The sequence below is a fragment of the Bubalus bubalis genome, chromosome 8 (assembly GCF_019923935.1).
Source record: "Bubalus bubalis isolate 160015118507 breed Murrah chromosome 8, NDDB_SH_1, whole genome shotgun sequence".
In the NCBI taxonomy this organism is placed as follows: domain Eukaryota; kingdom Metazoa; phylum Chordata; class Mammalia; order Artiodactyla; family Bovidae; genus Bubalus; species Bubalus bubalis.
In genome coordinates this window covers 45,066,846-45,092,910 of record NC_059164.1, presented here as the reverse complement: position 1 = coordinate 45,092,910, position 26,065 = coordinate 45,066,846, and the positions used below count along the sequence as shown (strand labels likewise).

The 26,065-nt window shown below is 40.9% G+C and overlaps 1 long non-coding RNA gene across 3 annotated transcripts in view; it reads right to left on the bottom strand.

Moving 5' to 3' along the window:
• LHFPL3 overlaps window positions 1–22,657 on the bottom strand; it is a 658,997-nt gene extending 636,340 nt beyond the window's left edge. For all 3 annotated transcript variants that reach the window (XR_006553063.2, XR_003110919.3, XR_003110918.3), the window contains exon 1: window positions 22,080–22,657. This is a non-coding gene — a long non-coding RNA (LHFPL tetraspan subfamily member 3). The remainder of the gene's footprint in view (window positions 1–22,079) is intronic.
• Window positions 22,658–26,065: the final 3,408 nt, after the last annotated feature.

Genomic DNA, 26,065 nt, shown 5'->3' with positions numbered 1-26,065 from the left:
AATGAAACTAGAACACTTTCTAACACCATAGACAAAAATAAACTCAAAATGGATTAAAGATCTAAACGTAAGACCAGAAACTATAAAACTCCTAGAGGAGAACATAGGCAAAACACTCTCTGACATACATCACAGCAGGATCCTCTATGACCCACCTCCCAGAATATTGGAAATAAAAGCAAAAATAAACAAATGGGACCTAATTAACCTTAAAAGCTTCTGCACATCAAAGGAAACTATTAGCAAGGTGAAAAGACAGCCTTCAGAATGGGAGAAGATAATAGCAAATGAAGCAACTGACAAACAACTAATCTCGAGAATATACAAGCAACTCCTACAGCTCAACTCCAGAAAAATAAATGACCCAATCAAAAAATGGGCCAAAGAACTAAACAGACATTTCTCCAAAGAAGACATACAGATGGCTAACAAACACATGAAAAGATGCTCAACATCACTCATTATCAGAGAAATGCAAATCAAAACCACTATGAGGTACCATTTCACACCAGTCAGAATGGCTGCAATCCAAAAGTCTACAAGTAATAAATGCTGGAGAGGCTGTGGAGAAAAGGGAACCCTCTTACACTGTTGGTGGGAATGCAAACTAGTACAGCCACTATGGAGAACAGTGTGGAGATTCCTTAAAAAACTGGAAATAGACCTGCCTTATGATCCAGCAATCCCACTGCTGGGCATACACACTGAGGAAACCAGAAGGGAAAGAGACACGTGTACCCCAATGTTCATCGCAGCACTGTTTATAATAGCCAGGACATGGAAGCAACCTAGATGTCCATTAGTAGATGAATGGATAAGAAAGCTGTGGTACATATACACAATGGAGTATTACTCAGCCATTAAAAAGAATACATTTGAATCAGTTCTAATGAGGTGGATGAAACTGGAGCCTATTATACAGAGTGAAGTAAGCCAGAAAGAAAAACACCAATACAGAATACTAATGCATATATATGGAATTTAGAAAGATGGTAACAATCACCCTGTGTATGAGACAGCAAAAGAGACACTGATGTATAGAACAGTCTTATGGACTCTGTGAGAGAGGGAGAGGGTGGGAAGATTTGGGAGAATGGCATTGAAACATGTAAAATATCATGTATGAAACGAGTTGCCAGTCCAGGTTCGATGCACGATGCTGGATGCTTGGGGCTGGTGCACTGGGACGACCCAGAGGGATGGAATGGGGAGGGAGGAGGGAGGAGGGTTCAGGATGGGGAACACATGTATACCTGTGGCGATTCATTTTGATATTTGGCAAAACTAATACAATTATGTAAAGTTTAAAAATAAAATAAAATTAAAAAAAAAAAACATTTCCTTTAAAAACAGAAAAAGATAAAAATTAAACATGTTACTTGGGAATATGTACTTTAGTGATAAAACTAAGAAATATAGGGTAGTAACACAAAACTCAGAGAAATGGCTACGTCTGGGTGGTTATAATCAGGAAAATGGACAGTAGATACACAAAGGGTCATTATAGACAAACACACACAAGCACATATACAATATAAAATATATTATTCATAACATGTTTGCAGATGAACTGAAACAATGATTCATTCTGCAAATGTTAAACAAATCCAGAATGATGGCTAGTCTAAATAACATTATAACTATAATAGAAATTTAAATCACTTTATCTTCCATTGTACAAGTTCAAGCTTGTCTTCATATAAGTCATATTTGTACACTAAGGTCACAGTTTAACATGTTTGGGAATAAATTTCAAATGAACTGCTCACATCTCCATGAAGACATAAAGAATTAGATATGCAGACTCATTCTATTTCCTGAGTAAATCCATCACAATTAAAACTTTATGTTTAGGGACCACTTTCCACATCATTACGTTGGTTTTTTTAGAAACCTTTTGCAAAGAAATCAATTCTTTAACAGTACACAAAGGAAAGGAACAGCCTTCATCAAATGAACTCACATTGATTGCAGAATTCTTCCCCTTTGTTCTAGGCACGTTATATTCAGCCCCCAAATTCTAAGAGGCCAAATTCTAAGAGCAATGCTAGTGTGATGTATTGAACCACAGTATTCGGACAGTTCAAGATTTTCTGCTTTGTCTCTTCAGGCACAGACACTTTAGTGGGAACTGGAGCCAGAGTGGAGCACTGGGGCTAATGAGGGGGAACTCTGAGGAGGATTAACAAGAATGTTTTATGTTTGGCAAAACTAATACAATATTGTAAAGCTTAAAAAAAAAAGAATGTTTTCTGAGTATGAGATGGAAAAGGGGGCTTGATATTGAGCAGGGAAGTGTGCTTTTCAAAAGCCTTCCTCTAAAGAACTTTCTGAACTTCTGGTCCCCAAAGTAGAAATAGAAGACAAAATAGAAACCACACTGAGTTCAGGTTCCATTGTTTTGTTTTGTTTTGTTTTTAAAAAAAGGGGGGTACAAAAAAACAGAATTTGTGTGTTCTCTGAGTGGCTTCCAGCAGAGTAAGGTATATATGAATATAGTAGGCACTCATTCATTCTCCCTTTTTTGTTGTCATTGTGTTTAAGGACTAGAATATGTAGGTAGACAGTAGTAATGAAATTAGGTGCTCAAGTTTTCATTCTGATCATATGAAGCATGACTTGCTTATGGCTGGGGTCCATGTTCTAAGTTACTGTAAACATTATTTTAAATTCTGCAAAGTCCCTAAAGCTTCCCAAGAAATGCTATTTCCAATTTTACTTTTATTTTTTTTAAATTTTCAAAACATGATCAGGCTGCTGCAGATGCAACAGAGCAGAATCTTAATGGAGTCTCTTCCTGGGAAAGGCTCCTCCCCCATATTCTCTGCTGTAGTTCCTCTCTGAAGCACCTAATATCTGATACACATTTCCTGAATTATTTTATAGACACTAAAACCACCACCAAATGGCAAAAATTAACTACTTGATGATCATGAGCATGTAGCCCCCAGACCTACTGGCGCCTAAGGATTGATAAAGTTAACCTGTGACACAGCCCTGTTAGTCTTCATGTAGTCCAGTTAGTCTTCCCTGTAGCTCAAACAGTAAAGAATCTGCCTGCAACGCAGGAGATCTGGGTTCGATCCGTGGGTCGGGAAGATCCTCTGGAGAAGGAAATGGCAATCCACCCCAGTATTCTTGCCTGGAGAATCCCATGGGCAGAGGAACCTGGTGGGCTACAGTCCATGGGATCACAAAGAGTCGCACAACTGAGCAACTTATACTACACTACTACAACCCTGTTATCTTACCATCAACCACTCAGAGAATTGCACATAAGCTGATAGCATACACTTTCCTCCTTCACCTTGCCTTTAAAAATGTTTTGCTGAAATCATCAGTGAGTTCAAGTGTTTTGAGCACTAGCTCTCCTGAACTCCTTGCTTGGCACCTTGCAATAAATGTTGTACTTTGCTTCACAACAACCTGATGTTACCAGATTGGTTTTACTTTGTGTGGATTCATTAGGTTCAGTAACACAGAGATACAACCCACAACGATAATGCATAGTTTGTGACACCAAAATCAAACAGCTATTTAGAACCCTCCAGTTCTGAATTTCTCAACTTTTTTTGAATTCTACAATAACCTACTATAAGCAGGTCTCTAGTGAGCTGCTAATTCTCCAGGGGTGTCCAAGTTATTCCAAAGTGTCCATCTCCAAGCTGAGAAACAATAACCAAAAAGTTCAGATGGGAAAAAGACCAATTCATTGAGTCCTCTGAAAAACATAGGCCAGTGGAAAGTCACAACAGATTCTTAACAAGACAGATAAGTTGTCAGTTCAGTTCAGTCACTCAGTTGTGCCTGACTCTGTGACCCATGGACTGCAGCACGCCAGGCTTCCCTGTCCATCACCAACTCTCAGAGCCTACTCAAACTCATGTTCATCGCATCAGTGATGCCATCCAACCATCTCATCCTCTGTCATCCCCTTATAGAGAGTAATTTAAAAGAATTTATATCAAGGCAAAGGACTGCAAAAAAGTCCAGGAGGAGCTGACCTTTTCTGAGTGTTTCCTTCTACTGCCCGGATTCTGGATGAATGCCTTTTCTTATTCTTTTTCACCCTTCACATTTTATCCTCCACCCTCCATCATCAAAATGCTATCTTATACACAGTGTTAGTGGGGAAATGACTCTGGATCTGACTCTATAAAAAAGAGAGTTCTGAGAGGCACAAGATGACAAGGCTGGAGCTCCCTCTAGAGCCCATCCTGCAGTGCATGGAGGGGTCTTCAGTAAAGTGACCTAGGGCTGGACGGATCCTGGCCCATTTCCCCATCCCAGCTCACCTGCTGGACAGCCCTTTCCAGCAGATGGAGAGGTCTACAAGGGCAGAGCTATTCACCATGCCCTGAAGGATGTAGTTTGGAGGCTGCCCAGAAGAGATTAATCAAAATCTCTTCACCAGCACCTTTAGTAGCAAATGGTCTGAGCAAGAATGCTTATAAGTTCTCCTGTCAATCTCAACTCTGGATACTCACCACAAAAGGGATCTTGATACTGTGGATACAGAACAGACAATGTTCATTTGTTCAGTATTCAATCTAGAAGTCTGGGTCATAGTCACAGATATAGTCATAACAAATGAATACTCTAATTTTTCAATAAGCTAATGACTTCAAATATGAAAGGAAAGTATTAATAAGAAGCAATGTTGGGCTTTTAAAAATATTCTTTAGAAAAGCTAAAGAAATACAAAGAATTAACATGTTAATGAAAGAGTGACACAGTCTTCATTTGAGCATAAATCACTACTTTTTTTGCCTAGGAAGAAAAATAATGATTCACAGATATCATATTGAGAAACCTAATTTTCAGTGTATTACAGTTATTTTTAAAATATCAGATAATCACTCATTATCAGAGAAATGCAAATCAAAACCACTATGAGGTACCATTTCACACCAGTCAGAATGGCTGCAATCCAAAAGTCTACAAGTAATAAATGCTGGAGAGGCTGTGGAGAAAAGGGAACCCTCTTACACTGTTGGTGGGAATGCAAACTAGTACAGCCACTATGGAGGACAGTGTGGAGATTCCTTAAAAAACTGGAAATAGACCTGCCTTATGATCCAGCAATCCCACTGCTGGGCATACACACTGAGGAAACCAGAAGGGAAAGAGATACGTGTACCCCAATGTTCATCGCAGCACTGTTTATAATAGCCAGGACATGGAAGCAACCTAGATGTCCATTAGTAGATGAATGGATAAGAAAGCTGTGGTACATATACACAATGGAGTATTACTCAGCCATTAAAAAGAATACATTTGAATCAGTTCTAATGAGGTGGATGAAACTGGAGCCTATTATACAGAGTGAAGTAAGCCAGAAAGAAAAACACCAATACAGAATACTAATGCATATATATGGAATTTAGAAAGATGGTAACAATCACCCTGTGTATGAGACAGCAAAAGAGACACTGATGTATAGAACAGTCTTATGGACTCTGTGAGAGAGGGAGAGGGTGGGAAGATTTGGGAGAATGGCAGTGAAACATGTAAAATATCATGTATGAAACGAGTTGCCAGTCCAGGTTCGATGCACGATACTGGATGCTTGGGGCTGGTGCACTGGGACGACCCAGAGGGATGGAATGGGGAGGGAGGAGGGAGGAGGGTTCAGGATGGGGAACACATGTATACCTGTGGCGGATTCATTTTGATATTTGGCAAAACTAATACAATTATGTAAAGTTTAAAAATAAAATAAAATTAAAAAAAAATCAGATAATAAAATGCAGCTTCTGATTTGTTCCTGTAACATGATGTTATTAGAGATAAAGAATATTCAATTTTTTCTTTTGATAACTGTGAAGAGGGTAACACGATAATATTTCTCTGTCATTTGGTGAAACTTCACAAGAATGCCTAAGTATTTGACATAATCAAAAGATTGTCTGGTCCACATCACCTTCAAAACATGGCTTCTGTTTTTTAGATTAGTTCAGCTGAACTTACTAAACAGTTCAACATATCTCCACAACATCTTCTTGTTACTTCTGAGTCACTATTGTAGATAAATAACATGGAAGAGCTAGACCCTGTCAACACAAAATTAAACTCTTAACTGAATATGGTATTTTCTTAGTAAAGTACAAAATTCATTCTAGGAATCACAATGGCATTTATATAACAATGCAGTTTCTGAAAGGCTTTCATAGCCATTATCTTTCTCAATCCTCAGGACAAAGTAGATGTGAAATATAAAGTTGTGAAATGAAATTATCCTTCTTTAATTTGTGTATTGTGAGTCCAATTTTTCTGTCTACTAAATTTTCTGAATACTAACCACTCCTCCAGACCTGCACTCTTTAATGCAGCAATTATAGCTAACATTTATTGAGTGCTTACTGTGTGCTGAGATGGTTGGATGGTATCACCAACTCGATGAACATAAGTTTGAGCAAGCTCCACAAGTTGGTGATGGACAGGGAAGCCTGGCATGCTGCAGTCCATGGAGTCGCAAAGAATCAGATATGACTGAGTGACTGAACTGAACTACTGTGTGCTAGGTCCAGTTTTAAGTGTTTTACATGCATTAATTCAATAATCCTAAGAACACAGCTCCATGCCCGAGGTCAGGGCAGTGGCTGAGAGGGGCTACCCTGTGTCTGAGGTCAGCGGCTGCATGGGGGGCAGGAGGGCCGAGAGGACCTACTCCACATTCAAGGTCAGGAGAGGCGGCCATGAGGAGATACCCCTCGTCCAAGGTAAGGAGCAGCGGCCGCGCTTTGCTGTAGCAGCCGTGAAGATACCCCATGTCCAAGGTAAGAGAAACCCAAGTGAGATGGTAGATGTTGCGAGAGGGCATCAGAGGACAGACACACTGAAACCATAATCACAGAAAACTAGCCAATCTGATCACACGGACCACAGCCTTGTCTAACTCAAAGAAACTAAGCCATGCCATGTGGGGCCACCCAAGACTGACGGGTCATGATGGAGAGGTCTGACAGAATGTGGTCCACTGGAGAAGGGAACAGCAAACCACTTCAGTATTTTTGCCTTGAGAACATCATGAACAGTATGAAAAGGCAAAATGATAGGATACTGAAAGAGGAACTCCCCAGGTTGGTAAGTGCCCAATATGCTACTGGAGATCAGTGGAGAAACAACTCCAGAAAGAACGAAGGGATGGAGCCAAAGCAAAAACAATACCCAGTTGTGGATGTGACTGGTGATAGAAGCAAGGTCTGATGCTGTAAAGAGCAATATTGCATAAGAACCTGGAATGTTAGGTCCATGAATTAAGGCAAATTGGAAGTGGTCAAACAAGAGATGGCAAGAGTGAACATCGACATTCTAGGAATCAGCGAACTAAAATGGACTGGAATGGGTGAATTTAACTCAGATGACCATTATATCTACTACTGCGGGCAGGAATCCATTAGAAGAAATGGAGTAGCTGTCATGGTCAACAAAAGAGTCCAAAATGCAGTACTTAGTTGCAATCTCAAAAACGACAGAATGATTTCTGTTCGTTTCCAAGGCAAACCATTCAACATCACATTAATCCAAGCCTATGCTTCAATCAGTAACACTGAAGAAGTTGAAGTTGAATGGTTCTATGAAGACCAACAAGACCTTTTAGAACTAACACCCAAAAAAGATGTCCTTTTCATTATAGGGGACTGGAATGCAAAAGTAGGAAGTCAAGAAACACCTGGAGTAACAGGCAAATTTGGCCTTGGTGTACAGAAGAAGCAGGGCAAAGGCTAATAGAGTTTTGCCAAGAGAACCCACTGGTCATAGCAAACACCCTCTTCCAACAACACAAGAGAAGACTCTACACATGGACATCACTAGATGGTCAACACCGAAATCAGATTGATTATATTCTTTGCAGCCAAAGATGGAGAAGCTCTATACAGTCAACAAAAACAAGACCAAAAGCTGACTGTGGCTCAGATCATGAACTCCTTATTGCCAAATTTAGACTTAAGTTGAAGAAAGTATGGAAAACCACTAGAGGTATGATCTAAATCAAATCCCTTATTATTATACAGTGCAAGTGAGAAATAGATTTAAGGGACTAGATCTGATAGACAGAGTGCCTGATGAACTGTGGTTGGAGGTTCGTGACATTGTACAGGAGACAGGGATCAACGATCCCCACAGAAAAGAAATGCAAAAAAGCAAAATGCCTGTCTGAAGCCTTACAAATAGCTGTGAAAAGAAGAGAAGAGAAAAGCAAAGGAGAAAAGCAAAGATATTCCCATTTGAATGCAGAGTTCCAAAGAATAGCAAGAAGAGATAAGAAAGCCTTCCTCAGTGATCAATGCAAACAAATAGAGGAAAACAACAGAATGGGAAAGACTAGAGATCTCTTCAAGAAAATAAGAGATACCAAGGGAACATTTCATGCAAAGATGGGCTCTATAAAGGACAGAAATGGTATGGACCTAACAGAAGCAGAAGATATTAAGAAGGGGTGGCAAGAATACACAGAAGAACTGTACAAAAAAGAGCTTCATGACTAAGATAATCACGATGGTGTGATCACTGACCTACAGCCAGACATCCTGGAATGTGAACTCAAGTGGGCCTTAGAAAGCATCAGTACAAACAAAGCTAGTGGAGGTGATGGAATTCCAGTTGAGCTATTTCAAATCTTGAAAGATAATGCTGTGAAAGTGCTGCACTCAATATGCCAGCAAATTTGGAAAACTCAGCAGTGGCCACAGGACTGGAAAAGGTCACTTTTCATTCCAATCCCAAAGAAAGGCAATGCCAAAGAATGCTTAAACTACTGCACGATTGCACTCATCTCACACGCTAGTAAAGTAATGCTCAAAATTCTCCAAGCCAGGCTTCAGCAATACGTGAACCGTGAACTTCCAGATGTTCAAGCTGCTTTTAGAAAAGGCAGAGGAACCAGAGCTCAAATTGCCAACATCTGCTTGATCACTGAAAAAGCAAGAGAGTTCCAGAAAAACATTTATTTCTGCTTTATTGACTATGCCAAAGCCTTTGCATGGATCACAACAAACTGTGGAAGATTCTGAAAGAGATGGGAATACCAGACCACCTGACCTGCCTCTTGAGAAACCTGTATGCAAGTCAGGAAGCAACAGTTAGAACTGGACATGGAACAACAGACTGGTTCCAAATAGGAAAAGGAGTATGTCAAGGCCATATATTGTCACCCTGCTTATTTAACTTCTATGCAGAGTACATCATGAGAAAGGGCTGGAAGAAGCACAAGCTGGAATCAAGATTGCCAGGAGAAATATCAATAACCTCAGATATGCAGATGATACCACCCTTATGACAGAAAGTGAAGAGGAGCTAAAAAGCCTCCTGATGAAAGTGAAAGAGGAGAGTGAAAAAGTTGGCTTAAAGCTCAGCATTCAGAAAACTAAGATCACGGCATCCAGTCCCATCACTTCATGGGAAATAGATTGGGAAACAGTAGAAACAGAGTCAGACTTTATTTTTTGGGGCTCCAAAATCACTGCAGATGGTGACTGCAGCCATGAAATTAAAAGACGCTTACTCCTTGGAAGTAAAGTTATGACCAACCTAGATAGCATATTCAAAAGCAGAGACATTACTTTGCCAACAAAGGTATTTCTAGTCAAGGCTATGGTTTTCCCTGTGGTCATATATGAATGTGAGAATTGGTCTGTGAAGAAAGCTGAGTGCCAAAGAATTGATGCTTTTCAATTGTGGTGTTGGAGAAGACTTTTGAGAGTCCCTTGGACTGCAGGGAGGTCCAATCCGCCCATCCTAAAGGAGATCAGTCCTGGGTGTTCATTGGAAGGACTGATGCTGAAGCTGAAACTCCAATACTTTGGCCACCTGATGCAAAGAGTTGACTCATTTGAAAAGACCCTGATGCTGGGAAAGATTGAAGGCAGGAGAAGTAGGGGACGACAGAGGATGAGATGGCTGGATGGCATCACCGACTCATTGAACATGAGTTTGAGCAGACTCCGGGAGTTGGTGGTGGACAGGGAGGCCTGGCGTTCTGCGATTCATGGGGTTGCAAAGAGTCGGACACGACTGAGTGACTGAACTGAACTGAACTGAAGAACACAGTGCTGTGCTATGTGATTTACTTAAAGTCCCATTATATTAAGGAAATCTAACTCTAGACATATTCACCTATAATTGTTTCCTACTTGTTTTCTCTTCTAATTTCACCCTGTCTTTGATGGTTTTCCTAATATTTAATTTATTGGTAAAGGTAGCAACACTTGGTTAGCAGATGACATGCTTTTAATGTCCATAAAACCTGCAATCTCTATGTATCCCAAATACAATTAATGTAAACTTTAGAAGAATAACATCAAGAAAATGAAAAAATCAAGAGTAGTTAGATGACTTGCCCCAAATAATCCAGCCAATAAACAATCAAGTCAAACTATAAATCTACATCCAGTTCCCTAATGCCTCCTGAAGCTGCTTAAGTCTATTTTTACCCTTTTTGGAAATATGTCTGTGACCTGGTAATCCTGTCTACCGTCACCACCTTTATCATCACCATCAATAAACAAATCTACTAAGAACATTTCTACATTTGATGCAGGGCAGAAATGGATGTCACAGAGGCAGCAATGCCAACACTCCTACAGGAATTCACACTCTAATAATAGCGAGGAGATCAGAGGTACAACCAAGGGGATATAATGGGTAAAGAACCACCCAGGCTCTAGGTTATGAAAACGAATAGGACGAGGAGTACCTCATCTCACCTAAGCATGCTTGAAGAGGGAACCCTGATAAACATGTACTAGATATTTCCCTGTAAATACTAGCTCCTTTTCTTCATGTTGATACAAAATGTTGCAAATGTATACTGAAGATTAAAGTTAAGCAAATGAACATTTAAGTTAGGAGGCAAAGAAAGTGATAGAAAAGGCACTGCACTGGAAATCAGATGTGTTCGTTTCAACTCTATCAAGGTAAAATTTTGCCAAGACAACTTATCTCAGCCTCAGAGGCAAAATATTCTGTTGGATAGGGGGAGAATCTGATTTTGGCTCAAGGCATTTACTGGCTTTGTGACCCTGAACAATTTTTAACCTTCACTTTTTTCATATACAAAATGGATAAAATAATTCTAACCTTGTAGGTTTACTGTAAAGGTTAAATATACTAACTAAATAAAAAGATACTTGCTCCTTGGATTGAAAGTTATGACCTACCTAGACAGCATATTAAAAAACAGAGACATTACTTTGCCAACAAAGGTCCATCTCATCAAGGCTATGGTTTTTCCAGTAGTCATGTATGGATGTGAGAGTTGGACTATGAAGAAAGCTGAGCACCGAAGAATTGATGCTTTTGAACTGTGGTGTTGGAGAAGACTCTTGAGAGTCCCTTGGACTGCAAGGAGATCCAACCAGTCCATCCTAAAGGAGATCAGTCCTGGGTGTTCATTGGAAGGACTGATGTTGAAGCTGAAACTCTAACACTTTGGCCACCTGATGTGAAGAACTGACTCATGTGAAAAACCCTGATGCTGGGAAAGATTGAGGGCAGGAGGAGAAGGGGACGACAGAGGATGATATGGTTGGATGGCATCACCGACTCAATGAACATGAGTTTGGGTAAACTCTGGGAGTTGGTGAAGGACAGGGAGGCCTGACATGCTGTGGTTCATGGGGTCACAAAGAGTCGGACATGACTGAGCAACTAAACTGAACTGAACTGAAATATACTAAGGTCTTTGCAAATAGTAGTTGCTTAATAGTATTTACCGTTTTATCTCTTTATTGAGAAAAGAGGAGACTACTAAATAATTTTTCATATCCCTCCAATTTTTAAAAGCCTATATTCTTACCCGGAGAGTCCCAGGGACAGAGGAGCCACACAGGCTGCATTTCATAGGATCACAAAGAGTCAAACACGACTGAAGCGATTTAGCATGCACACACACATGAGTCTATATCTACTTGGCACTGGGTTAAGTACACTTGTTTAAATGTTTGCTTTAACAGATTGTTGCTTAATAACCATGTCATTTTTATAGCGTGAAAGGCCAATTAAATCACGTCTAGAAAAAATAATTCTTATTTTCAATCAACCCACAATCCAACTGGGGTATATTAGCATTAAGTCATTAATGGAAGTGAGATAAGAAAAATGTCTCAAATTGCTTAGATTAAGTATATTTTACCTAATCCATCCTCTAGTGAAAAATCACCTATGAATTGGGGCAAACCTTTCATAATTTTCCAAACAAGAAATAATTATTTTTCTAAATTCATACTATATCATCTTTTCTCTGGAATAGTATCTTTCATACATTTTGAGTACAACCCATTGCAATCTACTCCACACACACATATGCAAGTATTTTTAAAAATAAAAAAGAAATAAAGTTTCACAAACTATCTGCATTGCATTCACATTTTCTATTCTTTTTTAATTTAAGGATTAATGCTGATCATTATCTACTAAACTGATATCATGACCCATCGAAGGGTCACCAGCCACCATGTGTAAAACACTACAGTACAGCAATTCTTTCTCTATGAAGATTATTTAAAAACAACTAGTCAGTACTATTTCTTGTCCAGTCAGCTGCTTAAAACATGTACATTCAGTTAAATAATATGTCGCACACAGATCACAATATTGCTGGTCATTAATCAACTGGAATTTAGACAACTTCGATTAATCTAGCTTATAACTATATTATGTTCTTAAAATGCTCTAGAAATATATTTACCCTAAATGCTCACTATAAGTTCCCTTTTCTCACTAAAGGCATTCAGTTCAGTTCAGTTCAGTCACTCAGTCGTGTCTGACTCTTTTTGACCCCATGAATCGCAGCATGCCAGGCCTCCCTGTCCTTCATCAACTCCCGGAGTCTACTCAAACTCTTCTCCATTGAATCGGTGATGTCATCCAACCATCTCATCCTCTGTCGTCCCCTACTTCTCCTGCCTTCAATCTTTCCCAGCATCAGGGTCTTTTCAAATGAGTCAGTTCTTCACATCAGGTGGCCAAAGTATTGGGAGTTTCAGCTTCAACATCAGTCCTTCCAATGAACACCCAGGACTGATCTCCTTTAGGATGGACTGGTTGGATCTCCTTGCAGTCCAAGGGACTCTCAAGAGTATTCTCCAACACCACAGTTCAAAAGCATCAATTCTTCAGCGCTTAGCTTGCTTTATAGTCCAACTCTCACATCCATACATGACTACTGGAAAAACCATAGCCTTGACAGATGGACCTTTGTTGGCAAAGTAATGTCTCTGCTTTTTAATATGCTGTCTAGGTTGGTCATAACTTTCCTTCCAAGGAGTAAGCGTCTTAATTTCATGGCTGCAGTCACCATCTACAGTGATTTTGGAACCCCAAAAAATAAAATCAGCCACTATTTCCCCATCTATTTCCCATGAAGTGATGGGACCAGATGCCATGATCTTAGTTTTCTGAATGTTGAGCTTTAAGCCAACTTTTTCACTCTCCTCTTTCACTTTCATCAGAGGCTCTTTAGTTCTTCTTCTAAAGGCATTATATACATCAATTTAGCTTCACAATCTGTAACTAGAATTTCAAAGAGAAACTGTAGGAATGCTCTTTATCAAATTTTACAATGACTTTTTCTTTCTTAGGTTATTTTAATTCTCCATGTTTGCATCTATCATACAAGAAGTTCTATCATCTTTCTTTGTATACCTTTATCCCAGAATCTATGGCAACTTCTTATGGGAAAAAAGGGGGTGTAGTCATAATTTTTCTTTCTTGATAATTGGGATTAGCTCTCAGTTTTGGACTGTAACGCATATTCCAGCTCTCTGCTTGTCCTGTGTCAATATATTTTTAAGCTATTGATAATATCAAATTAGCCATGAAATCAAAAGGCACTTACTCCTTGGAAGGAAAGTTATGACCAACCTAGATAGCATATTAAAAAGCAGAGACATTACTTTGCCAACAAAGGTTTGTCTAGTCAAGGCTATGGTTTTTCCTGTGGTCATGTATGGATGTGAGAGTTGGACTGTGAAGAAGGCTGAGCGCCAAAGAATTGATGCTTTTGAACTGTGGTGTTGGAGAAGACTCTCGAGAGTCCCTTGGACTGCAAGGAGATCCAACCGGTCCATTCTGAAGGAGATCAGCCCTGGGATTTCTTTGGAAGGAATGATTCTAAAGCTGAAACTCCAGTACTTTGGCCACCTCATGCGAAGAGTTGACTCATTGGAAAAGACTCTGATGCTGGGAGGGATTGGGGGCAGGAGGAGAAGGGGATGACAGAGGATGAGATGGCTGGATGGCATCACTGACTCAATGGACGTGAGTCTGAGTGAACTCCGGGAGTTGGTGATCGACAGGGAGGCCTGGTGTGCTGCAATTCATGGGGTCGCAAAGAGTAGGACACGACTGAGCGACTGATCTGATCTGATCTGAATATCAAATTCAATAGGCTTTTGATGTTATCAAGTTTCACAGGCTTTCAGCCTTGAATTTCTATGTCTTCTCTCTTTGTATTTCATTTATTTTTGCTGTCACTCTTCTACATCCCGGTCATTCTTCACACCTGAATGTATTTGCCTATGTTTCAAATACCGAGCCTTCTGTCAACGATGATACACATTTCCCATTCTGATTTTTACAACTTCTCTCATGACACCAAAAATACCATGCAGCACACCCTGCCCCAGGAGTTCCCAGACATTTGAGTAAATGGGTTTATGATACATTCTATACTAAATCCAAAGCTGAGTTCCCTTCCGACTCCTGTCTGCCATGATTTTCTAATGTGAAAATTTTTCTTAGTTAAGTTCTTCATGTATGTCTTTGAGCTAAGGCCTTTTTTTCTGATCTACAACTATTTATCTTTCATTTTACTACCTTTCACTACTCTTCGACTAGCCCTTTCATCGATAAGTCATAATCTCAAAATTTCATGCAATTAGACTAACTTCACACAGCCTATCATTTAGGATCTTTTCTCCTATAAAGAACACACAGACAGTCCCTACACTGCTGGACACCTAAGTTCATTAGGAAAGATAGCAGAATCCAGGCACAAGAGACCCATTCTGGTAACTCTATGTCAGCAACTCTATTTCAAAAAGGTTTGCTATCTTCTTTCATTGTGCTCAGTAGTAATTAGATATGGTTCATGTCTATATTGATCAAAAAAGTATTTATCTTTCTCTCGCAAGCTACTCATTCTTCTGTTTTATTTTAGTAGAAGCAATGAGAAATGTGCTCAAGATTACACTTAAGAGAATTTAACAAGGATAGTGCTGTGATCCTGTGCAGTACATGTGTCACAGAATTGTAATCATAATTTGAGAGCTGTATGATAATAGTTGCATAAACACATAGGATGCTGGGGGAGGATGGTTTGCTTATTTCTTTTCTTGAAATGCCCTGGTGACTTTTCATAACAGCTTTATGTTTAAATCACCAAATAACTTATCTACTATTTGCCATGTGAACCAGCCTCTTAGCTTTCTGTTGTCGGTAATATCTTCTTGTTATTATTAAGAATAAAGGTCAGTTTCTTAGTCTTTCCTCATATCAAATAAAAACTCCAGTTGACTCATTATAAGGAAAAAAAAATCACATTAATGAAAGTTTGTGTTGACCCTCAAAGTTCATATATATCATGGAAATTACACTTAAAACTTTCCCAATTATCATGCTATTAAGCCCCCCAATTAGAATTCTCCTGGAGAGTTCTTTGCTTCATGCCAGTGTGAGATGAAGTTCTCTCTACTCCTGTCCCCATGGTTTATCTCCTCACACCACACACAGAAGGGCACTGAGCCACAGGCTACAACTACAGCTATATGCTCTGCTAGGTTTGGGTCTGTTTGTTTTCATTTAAAATTTTGCTCACTTTGAAAAGTCTCTAAAGTAAAGATATAAAATGTAATACATTGGCCTGGCCATCTGGATTCTTTTTACTGCATGATATCGTCACACCAAACATAAGCACCAATCACTAAAAATTCATTTTCATATTAATCATCTGATACAATGTTCTAGTTATGTATGTATACATATTTATTATTTATAAAAATATATAAGCACCTTTTTAACATTTTGACAATGGAAAAAAGCTTTTACATGTACATGTAGCCTCACACCAAAGAAAATACCTAATAAGATATGATATGGGTTATATAGGGCCCGTTATTTTTCACAAATGTTTGCTTAAAATCTCACAGTTATAAAAATTCATTTGATATTCACATTACTTATTTTCCAACATCTCTTCAATTCTCACACTATATAAAAGCAAAGAAAAAAGTTTCAAAATTCTCATTTAAAATCATTTTCTTGTAAGTTTGGCTTGGCAGATCGAAAATTCTTTTAAGTGAAATATGTTGTTAGAAAATGAAAACCACCTTTCCTGAGGGTACACATTCTTCTCTGCATCTGGGGGAATATTTGAAATGCTCTAGGCAGAGGAAAACCCCGCTTCAGGGCCATTCCATAACTCTGAACTTAGGATGGATTAGCATCTCTAAGAGGCAAGACCTTACTTTGTCATATGCTCTGCTACTGCTGCTGCTGCTAAGTCACGTCCGTGGTGTCCGACTCTGTGCGATCCCATAGACGGCAGCCCACCAGGCTCCTCTGTCCCTGGGATTCTCCAGGCAAGAATACTGGAGTGGGTTGCCATTTCCTTCTCCAGTGTGTGAAAGTGAAAAGTGAAAGTGAAGTCACTCAGTCGTGTCCAACTCTTTGCGACCCCATGAACTGTAGCCCACCAGGCTCCTCTGTCCATAGGATTTTCCAGGCAAGAGTGGAGTGGGTTGCCATTGCCTTCTCCTGTCATATGCTCAGCACCAGCCAAATGGTGAAAGCTGGTGACTGTTCTGAACTTGAGTAAATCCTGACCTTGTCTATTCAGAGTTCCACCATCGAGCTCTGCACATGCTGGGCCACACAGCTGAGCAGGCCTGCATATCCAAGAAGAGCACATCTACAATGATGCCCAAAATTATGAAAGGAAGGCTTGGAAGACACCCTCTTCTCCTGTGCTGACTGCTCCTACAGGCATGTAAGGAAATCCAATGTGGAACTCTTATGAAAGAGAGTAAGTCTTTCATAAGTCCCCACTCTTATGAAAGAAAGTCTAACCTTTTGATTCTTACATAAAACCTCCATTTTTAATAACATGATTTTTTTCATGAGAAACTAAAAGGTAAGGGGAAATTTGCTGGATCCTAATATATAACTGATTATATCCCAGCATTATAATAAAGATCATTACCTATGCATCAGAAAAACCCTTGATTTAGGAATAAGCTCATCATAAATTAGGCCATCAAAAAATTCTGGAAGAATTCCTTTAGTGCAGTTACTGCTGGGGTCACAAATCCATGAGAAAAATGAGTATCATGGCTTTCAAAGTATATGGTATTATTCACTTCACAACTTGGCATGTGGCACATTTTAAGTAACTTCCTTTTTTTTCCATTCTTCATGCCATTAATCACTCATTTTTTAATTCATTAACTCAACAAAAATGAATACCTATTATGTGCTATACATATACATACTACTGTGTGACAAGATACAGCAGTAATAATAACATAAGAACAGTAACCCTACCTATTGGCTCAGCTGGTAAAGAAACCGCCTGCAATGAGGGAGATGTGGGTTCAAGCCTTGGGTTGGGAAGATCCCCTGGAGAAGGGAAAGGCTACCCACTCCAGTATACTGGCCTAGAGAACTCCATGGACTACAGTCCATGGGGTCGCAAGGAGTCGGACACAGCTGAGCGACTTTCACTTTCACCATGTACTGAACACTGTTCTCCTATACACCTTGGCTTATTTAATCCTTGCAGCAATCTCCTGAGGTAAGTACAATTATATGCTCACCTTGCAGATGAGCAACTGAAGTACAGAAAGGTTAATTCCCTAGGTCATATAGTGAATGAATACTAGAGCAAGGGTTCACATCCACCTTTTTTACTCCAGTGTCCATGATCTTGACCACTATGATATATGAGAAAAGGACATGGGTTTGTAGAACTTTCAATGTACTGGAAAAGACAGACATTAAACAAATAAACACATTTGTAATCCCAAATGCTGATAAGATATACAAGAAAAGAGCACAGTGCCTTGAGATAGGATGGCATAACAATGCCAAGGCTCTTCCTGCTGCCTAAGAAGTATGATAATTACCTATGGTGATTCTTTACTCACCAAAACGGCAAAGGTATAAAACTGAAGAATGCAAGCTGATTAAAAAGACCTGGGGAAAAACTAAGACTGGGAAGCTGGGGAAGGTAAGTAAGCAATTCAGTCTTCAATCCTTGCCATACTTGCCATACAATCAAGGCTCACTATCTTGGAGGCCCTTCTTGTTGGTACAACTCAGAATGACTAGCGACAGGGATCTGGTGAATGCAACCCCCCCTTCCCATCTTACCCCTCCCAAATACCGAAATCCAATCAGGATTAGGTGCTCCTTCTTCCCAGGTGAAACCAAGACCCTCCTCATCTGCTATATTCCACCAAAGTTTATGGTAGATGTCTAAAAATTTCAAATTCTGCCTCAATGCTTTAGCTTATTTAAAAAAAAAAAAAAAAAAGGCGATGGAGAAGGATGGAAATAGCAACCCACTCCAGTATTCTTGCCTGTAAAATTCCATGGACAGAAGAGCCTGGCAGGCTGCAGTCCATGGGGTCACACATGCAGGAGAGGGGCTGGAGAGAGATGGGTTGGGAACAAAAAACAGAGGAAGAACTAAAAAGGAAAAGAAAAAGAAAGATCTCATTGGCTTGTAATTGGTAAAACTTACACTTCTGAAAATAAGATAATGGCTTATAGTCAACAAAACAAAAAATCTCCACCTTTACGAGACTTGGCTATTAACAGACTTGGAAACAGAGACTGAAATACCGATTTGAAAACAAAAACATGAAATCAGAGAATCACGCTCCCAGGAAGACAAAATCCCCTTTCCATTCAGATTTAAAAAAAAAAAAAAAGATCTGGACTTTATTGCCCTACTTGCCAATTACAGATCGTCCTCTTTTGTTAGTAGAGAAATTAAAAAAAAAAAAAGAAATATCTCTCTTCTCAAGAAATGATTTCCTTGTGGATTTGGGAAATTTTGCATCTCTAATTGTTATTATTTATTTTACACATTATTTTTATGTCTTCACTCTTTATGTTAGGCACAGTCCCTAAGTATAGGATTACATCTTGAAGAAGTGTGACATATTAGCTCCTAAGTCTGTAGTTTCACTCCACTGAGGTTAATGATGATTCAGAGGGGAGAGGGAGAGGGAGAGGGAGAGGGCAGGTGTTCATAATAACACCATTAATTATGGTCGTTTCACATATCTAGGTAGAAAGCAACATCATTTTCAGGTCCAATAAATTAAGTACATTTTCTAGTCCATTGTTCAGAATCATAAAAGAATAATTCTTGATGTTGTATTGCCATAAGAAAGTCTTCTGCTTTCATCTTAGTGTATTATTTCATATGGGATTTTATAGTCTACCTGGCTCTGATTTATGAGGTTACTATATTAAAATGCTTAGATAACTAAATACACAACTTAATAATTTGACTTCCAATGAAGGTTAAACAGTCTCTGATAAGCAAATGGCACATTAAGTCTCATCTTTAATAGTTAGCAAATTACACTTGAGAGACCTAGGTAAATTATAAGAAGGCTTCTTAATATTAAAGAGGAATAGTCTAAAGGTGAGAAACTAAACTTTGACAGTAATTTACAATTATGTCAAATATATTGTTAGTATTGAGACTTCTGTAAAAAACCTGAAAAGCACATTAAATGTGACTTTCTTCAGAAATACCTTCTTTATCCCATCTTTTAAAAAATCTGTGAATACAACTGACTTTAACTCTTAATATAATTGACTTTGAGTCATAATCAATTCTTTAATTGATATACTTCATTAATAAATAAAATTATGTCCTTTAGTGGTTTACCTAGAAATAAAATACCATATAAATGGCAAATAAGTGCCAAGAACTTAAGGATCTGGACTTATCTGAAAATGAAGTAAACATCCTTACAGCTTCATCAGTACAAAGGTTATCATCACATTTTATACTGATATATGGGAAACAGGATAGCATACTAATGTCAGATTTCTGAAAACATGACATCACATTTCACTACTGCAGAATAAATGATTTTTTTTTTTTTGTATTCTCTTCCAGGAAGAGAAAAAAACAAAACAAAACAAAACAAAACATCATAATAGTCTCAATTTGTATTAACTTCAAAGCTGGGAATTCTTTCCCAAAGATAGTTTACTTTCTTTCCTTTTTAAAACAACAATGTCAGCTTAGACACAAAATCTCATAAAAGTAAAACATCTTGTAATATGTTGAGAAATCACCCACAAATCACTTTCAGACTTTTGAAAAAACAATCTAATTTGAACCACCAGTCTAAATAGGTCATTTAACTCAGAAAAATTAAAATTAGAAAAAGAATTGACCCTGTATAGCTAAAGCATCTGCATCCTCAATGTCCTGCTGTCTTCAAAGTCAAACCAGAGCTAAGTGTCAAGAACAACAATAATATATTAATTTATTCCAAATCTCAAAGTTAGTCTGCTCTTGAGATGGCCATAAAAGACATTATATAGAAAAATCATGGGGAGGGATGCTTGAAGAAGTTGAGAGTGGAAGTACAGAAGAAAAGCAGAAAACTCTATATTTAAGAATAACGGTATATACGTATATGCGGGGGCGGGTCTCTACTAGTGAGACCCCCTTTCACATGCATATGTTCACAGTATATGGCAAATGGAAATCAGCTGCAGCACACTTAACACAAAGCAAATAACTTCCAAACAAGTTTATTCTCCCACAAGCTTCTCCTATAGTTAACTAGCAGCATAAGACCATGAACCTTAATGCTCTTGTCTGGCACCCTTCAGAACTTAATCAGCCTGCAACATTCTGGTAAACACAGGTATCAAAGCCCTACTCCCTAGAAAACCTTCCCAGGCATAGGAAAAACTACAAAATCTTAAAGGTAACACCTTTAAAGAAGGAGAACAATAAACTAAAACACAAATGAGAATGTGGCTGCCTGAGATATCCTTTACTTTTCCAACCAGATCATCCATAACATCAAAAGGACCCCCACCATACTGGAACAAGAAGGTGTCAAGTGTTGGAGGATGGAGTCTACCTTTAAAAGGCAGGGCATCGAAGGTGGCTAGCAGAAAGGGATTCTCTGCTGGAGGCAGAGAAAGGAGTCAGTTTCAGGACTCTCCAGAGCCACCAGAAAATGCACCCTCCGTCTCTTTTTGGGTTAAAAGTAACTCGGATGCTCAGAAAAAGTACTTTCACATTCTCCAGCTAGCAACAATCTATCATCCATAGTCAAAGAGTGATCAGAGACACCAAAGAAACAAGCTTTCCTCTGTGTCCATCTTCCTAAAGCCACTTCCCCAAAACTGAGATCTTGAGAAATCTTGATTCCCTCAAGATTTCTGTTTAAAGATGGAATGGAAGGACCTTTGCTCTGACGAAGCAAACAGAAGACTTGACATTGGCGAATTACAAAGGAACATCCTACGGTACAGTTTTCTTAAACGGGTAAATCCCAAAACAGAATTCGGGTTTATTCACCTCCAGACTGATGATAAAAATTTTATAACTTCCTGGGACAGAGACAAACAACTTCACTCCAGCCCCCAACCCCAATCACGCTCAGAAAGCAATGACTGAAACAGTCCCAAAGAGGGACTGAGCAGGCTGACCCTCCTTCCACTACAATCGCTCCAAATCCGCTTTTCGCCTCGCTGTCAGCCCCTCCTTTAGTTTCTCTGCACGCGCCTTAAGCGGCCGCTTCCTCTCCCCACCTCGAGTTCTTAGCGGACTCGGCCCAGCAACCGCCCTGCCCCTGACGTGTCCCTCTGGGTGGCGTCCCCCGCACTTGGGAGGTTCTCGAAAGCCCCAGTCTAGGCGCTGAGGCTGAGGAACCCTGGGGGTTCCAGCCTTCCAGGGCTCCCGCCAGAGCGGATTAAGTTGCTCGGCCCCCAGAGGCGCGCACTGCCCGCGTCGGTCCCACTCCCGCCCCTCCCGGGCTCCCGCGCCCCGGGTCCCCCAGCCTCCGCTGAGGTGAGCGCGCACTCACCGGAGGTGAGCTGCATCCAGGCACAGATCTTGTACACCGTAGCCGTGTTGCAGAAGAAGAAGAGGGTAAAGCAAATGATGCAGGCAATGATGAGCATCATGGAGAGGCCGATGAAAAAGGAGGCGGCTTTGAAGGCGCCCGAGGGCAGCGTGGAGAAGTCCGTGAAGCTGCCCCTGCAGGTCAGCTCCCGGGAGAAGCCGTTGCCGATGCAGTAGTGGAAGAGCCCGAAATAGCCAGCTTGCGGGGTGTCCACGCCGTCGCCGATCCAGTAGGGCTGGATGAAGCACACCACGTTGACGATGGCAAAGCAGATGGTGAAGATGGCCCACAGCACGCCGATGGCCCGCGAGTTCCGCACATAGTTGGTGTGGTACAGCTTGGCAGCCTCCTGAGCCGGGAGCATCGCGGCGGCGGCGGCAGCGGCGGCGGCTCCGGGCATTCTCCCCCTCCTCCTCCTCCTCCTCGTCCTCCGCCTCCCCCCCGCCTCTCCGCGCTCAGGAGACACACTCACCGAGCCGCGCTAGCTGCAACTCCCCTGCCTCCTCCTCAGCCCAGTAGCGCCAGTTTCAGAGTCTGCATCCTCGCTCCCGGAAGGAGGGCGGGGGAGCGCCGAGCACCCCTCCGGCTCGCCTGGCACAGCCTCCCGGCCCCCCTCCCTCCCTCCCTTCTGGCCGGGGCTCCAGCCCTCCTCACCGCCCTCCGCCCCTCTTCCCGCCGCCGCCGATGCAGCTGCAGCAGCTGAAGGCGGCAAATCCAGCGCGCGGCGTCGCGGCGCGCGAGCTCCGGCGCCCCTCCAGCCTTCCGCGCCTCGGCGACCCTGGGACGCCCCTCGAGTGCCGGGCGTGGGCCAGGGAAGCTGGCCTTGAGTTGCGGATGGGGGAACCTTAGAAGAGGGTGGGAGTATCCACAGGGATCCCCCAGGCGATCCCAGGATCCCAGTTGAGGTTGGGGGCCGGGCGCCGAAGACTGATTTTGGAAGCCTTTCAAGCACCATACAGCAACGTGCTTCGACCTCTGCATCTTTGCAGGCGTACGAGGGGCAACGTGGCAGGTGAAGGCGAGAGAGGCCGAAGGAAAAGAGACGTGCTGCCCCAAGAGAATACCTGGTGACAACCACAGAAAGACTGCCCCTGGCTAACTCCTCGACGGGGTGGAGACAAGTTGGGCAGGAGCCTGGCAGACAATAACGTAACAGACACACCTCATGAGTAGTCTCATACCAGCTAAGCTGGACTTATTTCTTCTTGGCATTCCCATTCCCTCCGCCCGCATTGGGTCAGACGAACCGACGCTTATACTTTAAGTAAGGTCGCTTCCCCCATAAATTCTGCCATAAATGGGGCCTGTGGGGCATAGAAGTGACTGTGTCACCGAAACGTATAGTTTTTCTCAAAACTGGTTATTTTGGCCAGTGTTCTATTTCTTATACAAATATTCATTGGCAGATATTTTGTGCCCAGGCACTAGGCTGCGTGCTAAGGATACAAAGCCACAGCAGATGGTTGTCTTCTTTCCCTGTCCAGGTATTTCTTCCTCCCCCACAACTAACCAGAAAGTTGTTTTCAGAGTAATTTCCTCTGAATTATCCATGTATAATCCCTTACATTTTCATGTGGCATTACTGTTATACACCCCTACTTGGTGCTGTTTCCTTAGCTTAATGTTTTTCCTTCCCAGACTTTCTATTGCTCTTTTAACAGTCCTTGCCTTTTAAACTCCTTTATTTCCATTTGTTACTTTTTTGGTTCCTTCTGACTATGAGATGAAACCTGTAACCCCTACACAAAACAATGAAACCAGAAGCAGCCTCAGATACGGGTAACAAATCATTTTGAACCCTATGATCACTGAATACTCTGAGCAGAAAGGAGGGATTTCTGTTAGAATTTGACCCTTAAATCTACACTTAATTGCACACCTTACTATAACCCCAAAACATATGTAAGCTCCTTGACACTGTCTTGCCATTATGTCCAATCTGCCCAGCTTCTTCTTAGAACAGTGAAAGACGTGAGATACCAGGTAGAAAGTGAAGTTAGCAGGAAGAGGTAAGAACACTTACTAATACAATGGTTCAGTTTGGAGGGGTGGCTGCTCAGCAAGCAGGAAGGAAAGCTCCAAAAGGTATTCAGCTACATAGATAGCAGTTATGTGGAAGAGGGGTCATACCCTAAGTGGTGAAGAGCAACCACGCCCCTCATCTATTAACCTGAAGATTTGAGATTTTATGGGGAGAGAAAGGGGAGTTTGTGGAAATGAGGCTATGGGACACAAAAGCTAATGAAGGGATTGAAACTAGATTTAAAAGTGTGAGTATTGAGTACTGGGATTTTGGACTTTCCTGGTGGCTCAGATAGTAAAGAACCTGCCTGCCAATGCAGGAAACATGAGAGATGTGAGTTTAACCCCTGGGTTGGGAAGATCCCCTTCAGGAGGACATGGCAACCCACTCCAGTATTCTTTCCTGGAGAACCCCATGGACAGAGGAGCCTGGTAAGCTACAGTCCATAGATTCACAGAGTTAGACACGACTGAAGTGACTTAGCAGGCACACAGGCAAGAACTTCTTACAAGTGTGCTTGCAGCCTCTCAGAAGATCTTTTAAAAATCAGAAGGATTGGGGTGTGGGGTGGGGGTGTGGAGAGGAAGGAGGATGACCTAAATATGAGCCAGCCCAATTTAACACTTGCAAGTCTCTAAAAATATAATTTGTGATGATATATCATCAGTGCATTGGTGGCAATGGAGGGTCAGAACATCTGTTAGGTTTCATTTGTTTTAACTTCCCTGAAATTGCTGTTAAATCAGAAAAGCAGAAGAATTTTAATATGGAAGGATGAAGAGGAAAGGTGAAGGTAATCGGATTTATGGGGCCATCTGGCAGGCCATGTGTCTTAGGGGCAGTGATAGCTTTATAGCAAGAACTACGGTAATTTCTAGTGACTCTTTCAAGCCTTCAAATCCCCCCCCCAAACCTGCTTGTATAAAGTGATCTTTCTTTAAAATCAATGCCTAAAAGAGATCTTACTGTTCCCCTGGGGTAGTTGAGATGGAAGGTTGCTGAGAGGGGAAAGGCTGAGAATCAAAAAGCCTGGTTTAGATCTCAGTGTTTAAATTGCCTTTACAGGACCAAGAAAGACTGGCGAGTGACTCAGATTCAAATGTTGTGATTCAAAGAGCTTTTCTATTTGAGTCATGCTGAAGGAGAGCCTTATTCTTATTCCCATTTTGGAAATGCCTCTGTGTTCAAGCTCAGAATCACTATGCCAAGGGGCATACTCAAGGTGTCCCCTCTTATCAATAGCATCTAGGGACAGACCAGTGTTTGTGTATTGTGACCCAAAGTGATCCCTTCCCCCTGAGAATCTGAGCTGTTGCTCCTTGAGGTGAGGGGTCAATCACAGATGTATTGAACACTTCCAATGGTCTTTCTCCTCACTTTTATCCTTCCCTGAAGATTTCCAGGATGAATAAGGATCTCCCAAGACTATTGGAAATAGGGATGCCCTGTAGACTTTTCAGTTACCATCAATGAATGCAGATTGTCCTTCTACATCTTCCCAAATCCACCCCCTCCCCTGTTGCACATCTCCAAACCTGCCCTTGGCAACCAGAAATCCCAGAGGTAAGGCTGTCCCTATCTTTAATCTAAAGCTTTAGTCTCAAACCATGCAGACTTTAGGAGTTCAGACAGTCAAGCATCTGGACAACTAATTACATTCATCAAATGTTATATGACCAAGGAAGTTGTTTTGGGGAGGAGGAAATAATACTAGCCTGGTTCATGCTAAGAAGTTACTATTGATAGAAAAGTATTTTGAAACTAAAGCGTGATTCATATGTGCTAAATAACTAGTAGAAGTCAGTGTCATTGACAGCATCAAATTAGAAACACTGAATACTCAAATCTCAAACTTCACTGTTTAAAATGTTTTTCTCTTACTGCCACAAAGGGTCAGTAGTGAGATCCAGTTATTCCCCAAACT